The sequence below is a fragment of the Talpa occidentalis genome, unplaced genomic scaffold (genome assembly GCF_014898055.3).
Source record: "Talpa occidentalis isolate TD23 unplaced genomic scaffold, MPIMG_talOcc4v2.1 talOcc4.5, whole genome shotgun sequence".
Lineage (NCBI taxonomy): Eukaryota > Metazoa > Chordata > Mammalia > Eulipotyphla > Talpidae > Talpa > Talpa occidentalis.
The window spans coordinates 136651508-136656341 of record NW_023604861.1 but is presented as its reverse complement, the minus strand read 5'-3'; the positions used below and the strand labels follow the sequence as shown (position 1 = coordinate 136656341).

The 4834-nt window shown below is 57.3% G+C and overlaps 1 long non-coding RNA gene across 1 annotated transcript; it reads right to left on the bottom strand.

Annotated features, from left to right (window-relative positions):
• Positions 1-1399: 1399 nt before the first annotated feature.
• Positions 1400-4016, bottom strand: LOC129146960 (uncharacterized). Its single transcript, XR_008554378.1, has 3 exons — positions 3984-4016; positions 2268-2422; positions 1400-1452 (listed from the first exon to the last, which is right to left on the bottom strand). It is a non-coding gene; the product is annotated as an uncharacterized LOC129146960 (long non-coding RNA).
• Between the last annotated feature and the right edge of the window lie 818 nt (positions 4017-4834).

Here is a 4834-nt window from a genome sequence, read left to right as displayed (position 1 = left end):
ATGCAAAACATAAACACATTGAAGTCATTTCAGAATCTGGGGGAGTTTGAATAATTCAGTCCCATCATTTACTCCAAAACGCCTCATTTCATCTTCTGAGTCATGTTTGGAAAGAAAGAAGCGAGAGATGCTGGTGGCAAATGACGGGGCGTTTCCAGGAGCTGGGAAGCTCGAGGGAGCGGGCGGCCAGCGCCCAGCAAGGACGTGGCGCGAGCCGGCCCGGAGAGAGCGCCTGGGCCGGTGCGGAGCGCTCGCTGCGGAGAGAAGCAGCTGGTCCAGCTCCTGGGGGCTCAGGACGAAGCCCTTGTCCCGCCTGGCCTCAGCCGGCTCCTCGGTAGGGCTGAACGTCGCCCACTTCCAGGACAAAGGCCCTGCAAGATGCCAGCCCAGGGACAGCTGGGTGAACTTTCCCAGGACATCTCTGTACTATTTTAGCATTTTTTGTGACTCTACAATTATTTCCAAATAAAGGTAATTTCAAAACCAATTACATCTCTGTGTGCATGCAAGGAATGAGTAAAAATTGAATCGAATACTCTTTGCAGTCGCTTCCCCAAAGTTGAAATACCGACGGCATCCGTGGAACAAAATATGTGCAGACGTAGATGTGGAAAACTATAAAAAGAAATTCATGATGAATTTAATAAACCGAGTCACAGTGTTCTCGCATTGGAAAACGCAGTGCTTTCAAGGTCCCAGTGCTCTGCTGGATCCTGAGAGCAGACGAGACGGGGCCGGAGGGCGTGGAGGGCAGCGCGTGGTCTGAGGACCGCGGGCGAGCTTGGACCACGGCGGCCAGCAGGGAGGCCGCGGCAGGGCGGGGGAAGGGGAGGGACAGTCCCTGGGACAGTGTGGGCGGCCACGCCAGCTGCAGCCGGGATGGCCGGGAACCCGCCTTGGCTGCTCCCGTGGTTGGGTGATCACACGAGGTCGATTCTCCCAGGAGATGCGGTCACCAGTGAGGGCCAGGTTTGGGCCCCTGATGATGGCCATGGCCAAGTGCGGCCTGCACCAGGGGCCAGCGGTGTGGACAGGGACAAGCCCAAGAAGGGGCCAGAGAGAAGGGGCTGCACTCTCGGCGCAGGGGGCTGTTCCCTGCTCCCCTTGGAAGGTAACCACTGGGGTTAATTTCTTGGAATCTTGCATTCTTTTCAGCCTTCAGAATTCTCTTCTAAAATACAAATCCCAGTCAGGGCCACACACCGCATTGCCCTGCCATCTGGACCATGTCCTCACCCAAGGCACAGCCGGTCAGGAAGCCCCCGCCGCCCCCCCCGCCCCCCCGCCACCGCCCCCCTCCCCCACCCCACAGACAGAGCAGGGGAGGGAGGCAGCAGAGGGCCTGGGGGTCGCGGCCCCCGCTGCAAGCCCAGTCAGCGGCAGGGAGCGTGTCCCGAGCTGTTCCCTCTCCTTCCGTCCATGCTTCTCCGGGCTCCTTGGAACAAGCTGGGCCTGTTCCCAGGAAGCCCGTATTAGTGATTGTCACGGACAGACGAGAGCCCCAGAGCCCCGGCGCCTGGCAGTTTCTGTGGCAACCGGGAGAGGGCCTGGAGCAGCGCCTGGGGCAGGATTCAGAGCCGGTGCCCAGAGGGAGACGCTGGCCAGCCCCTGTCCCTGCACCCTGGTGCCCCGTGGGCCATAGAGAACCCGGAATCGGCCCACCCAGTGGGACCCTCCGTGTTGGGGACCACAGACCGCAGCGGGGGGCAGGAGGGGTGGAGGGGAGGAGGCAGGGCCCAGTCGGGGTGGGGGAGGGGCAGATAAGGCACAGCCCTGACCGCGCAGGAGGACGGGGCCGGGGCCAGGGCCAGGGCCGGGGCCAGCTGTGGAGCCAGAGCCAGGAGGCCAGGTGCACTCGAGGGCTGAAGCCTGGACAGGGCCAGGAAGGCCAGGGCTGGGGGGGAGACTAACTGCCTGGGCGTGGGAGCCCTGTGTGGTCAGGGGAGGCTTCCTGGAGGAGGTGATGCCTGGGGCCAGTGTTCAAGGATAAATAGGCTCAGCCAGGTGACGAGAACAGGGAAGGAGACTCCAGGTAGAGGGAACGCGGGAGACTAGGACAGAGCGAGCTGCCATTGCCCACCCGGGGCTAAGTCTGATGGAACACAGGATGCCGCCCCCCCCATCACTACCTTCCCCTGGGTTTGGGAAGGTGGGGTTGGCCTCGAGGAGCCGAGGCCATGAGGGACAACATGCTAGTGGCTCGGCGCCTGTTGCTTCTGCCGGCTGAGGGGAGCTCCCTGCGATGACTGACTGGGCTCGTTACCCACCGCAGCGCCGGGTCTGGGCGGTTCTGTGCAGGTCCTGTCTGTGACGCGAGTCGGACCTCAGGTGCCCTTTCCTGCTCCCAGGCCACAGCCCCTCCGGGGGTCCGAGACGTCGCACACGCCACTAAGGATCAACAGGTATAGCCCGTGGGAGGGTCCTGGGGGGCCGAGAGGAGACACGGGCACAGGCCTGGGCGGGACGTGAGGCAGGAGCAAGGTCAGCTGGGGCGCAGAGGCAGCCTGGCTGTCACCTCCAGCCCTGCGAGCCCCTCTCCCGCGGGCCCCGGGCCTCGCCCTCCCTCCTGGTCTCAGCTCTTCTCCCACAAGCACTAGAGACCCGGGGTGGGGTGGGGGAAGGTGGGGGACCGTGGGTGGCGGGGGTGGGTGCCCATTACAGAAAGTCTGAACTCAGTGGGGAGGAGCCTGCTATGGGGTTTTGTTCTCCCCAGTCACTGCCTCTGTCTTTTCTGTTCCATCTTCCTATTCCAGTGCTGGCCTCACTTGGGGCAAACCAGATTTCTCATTCCCTGCCGATGCTCAAGTCCGGCTCTCAAGGATGACTTGAAAGCTGCCATGCCTTGGGCTCAGGGGTGCTCTCTCCTTCCTGTGCCCATGGCTGCAGCTCGAGGGACGCCCTGAGGGTAGGGGAGGGGTCGCTTCTTTTTTTTTTAACTTTTTAAATTTTTTTAAAAGATTTATTTATTCATGCATACAAGAACTGGGGCACAGGCCAGATGTGTGGGGGGTGAGAGGATTCACCAGAGACAGAGTGGGGAGCAGAACAGGCAGACTGACTGAAATACACTGCTGAGGGGAGCAGCGGGCAAGACAGGAGAGGTCTGCTGTGCCATGTGGGTAGCTCCCTGGCCGGGGATTGAACTCGTGCTGCAGAGGCTGCGGACAGCTTCACAGTGCAGCACCCAACCCGCTGCACCACAGGGGAGGCCCAGCAAGAATCTGATCTTCAATCAATTAGTTTCAAGTAATGGTAATGCACCTCATAACTTTTTTTTTTTTTTAAAAAAGCAAGTCATTTGGAAGGATTGAACATAAAAAAGAGAAGCCTCCTCTCTTTCCCCTAAAAATAAACAAACAAATAAAATATGAAATGACATCCACTCCTTTGAGAGTGGAAACAAAAATCTTCACCAGGTTAGGGAAGGTTGGCTTAATCCAGACCCCACCAGTCCAGTCGAAGACTCACGTCTGCTTCCTGCCAGCCCCTCTGGACTGCTCAGTCCCTGGTGTGTGACATCTCCTTCGCCCATACGGGCTGATGCCAGTTGTTTTCCACTGCATACGGGTTCCTTCCCTTCTTTCTTTGCTTAATCAGTGGCACTCAGCCCTCTCTCAGTACAATTGGCCCTTCCTCCAGGAAGTCTGCCTTGATTTCCTGATGAGGTGCCCTCTCCCCCATTAAATGTGCTCATAGTACCATGGCACCCTCACCTACGGCACATCACAGGAAATATTTCACATTTAGGTGTGTACATTCATATGTTGCTTAAAGGTGGGGATACACTTTTGAGAAATGTGCTGCTAGGGTGTGATCACAGCACGGACAGTACAGCCACTACACACCGAGGTTAGATGGGGGCGCCCCCTGGGTCGCTGTTGTATGTGGTCCTTCATGGACCAAATCGTCTAAGTGGCACGTGACTGTCATTGATTATGGTCTGGCTTTACGTCCCAGCACCTACACACTCCCATCTTGCTCACCTGTACATCTCCAGGACCCTGCGCATGTCAGAGACAGTCACCAAATAATGAGTGAATTCATGAGGTAGTGAATGGTGCTTCTGTCCTGCGATTTCCTCGTGTGACATTCTAGAACACGAAGATTCACTTGTGTTCTGCATCCATGAAGGCTGGTTCTTATGTAAATGCGTTGAGAGGCAGAGCTGTAGGGAATAATTGGAAAAAGAAAGAATTGAGAAAAGCAAAGGCGGGGGAATTTAGCAGCAGAGCTGGAACCACGATTTCTGCAGCGATGATTGGGGAGACGAGGGGAGAGTTGGGGGGGCAGGTGTTCGGCTCCCAACAGAGCCCAGACCACCCACCCCCAGGGGTGGGAAAGGGAGCCGCTCAGCTCAGTGGCCTCTGCCGAGCAGATTAAATAAAGATCAACAGGAGCCGCTCCCATTTTGAAAATGTCCATTACTCTCCTGCTGTAACCGCGGGAGACCCAGGGGGCAGGAATAAACAATTCTGAGTCATAAAATCATTAAGGCATCGAACATTCGGGGAGACGAACGACGAAAAAAATATGCTTCCCCTACACGTGTTACTTGCAACAAAGCCTAATCCTTTTTCACGCAGCTCCCAGAGCTCTGGAGAGAGGGATTCGGGCGTGAAAGTGACGGCGCGGCGCTTTCTTGGTCAATTTAAGATGCGTAAAGAGTTATAGATTCATTCTTGGTTTCACGAGATGCTTTAATATTTAATTCTGGTGAACAGGAGTGTGTTTTCTAAGGGCTTGCACGCCACCGCCAGCAACCCCAAGCTGCGGTCCTGCGTCCCACTGCAGCCAGGTCCCCCGGCCCCTCCAGCTCAACTCCCCCGAGAGCTGC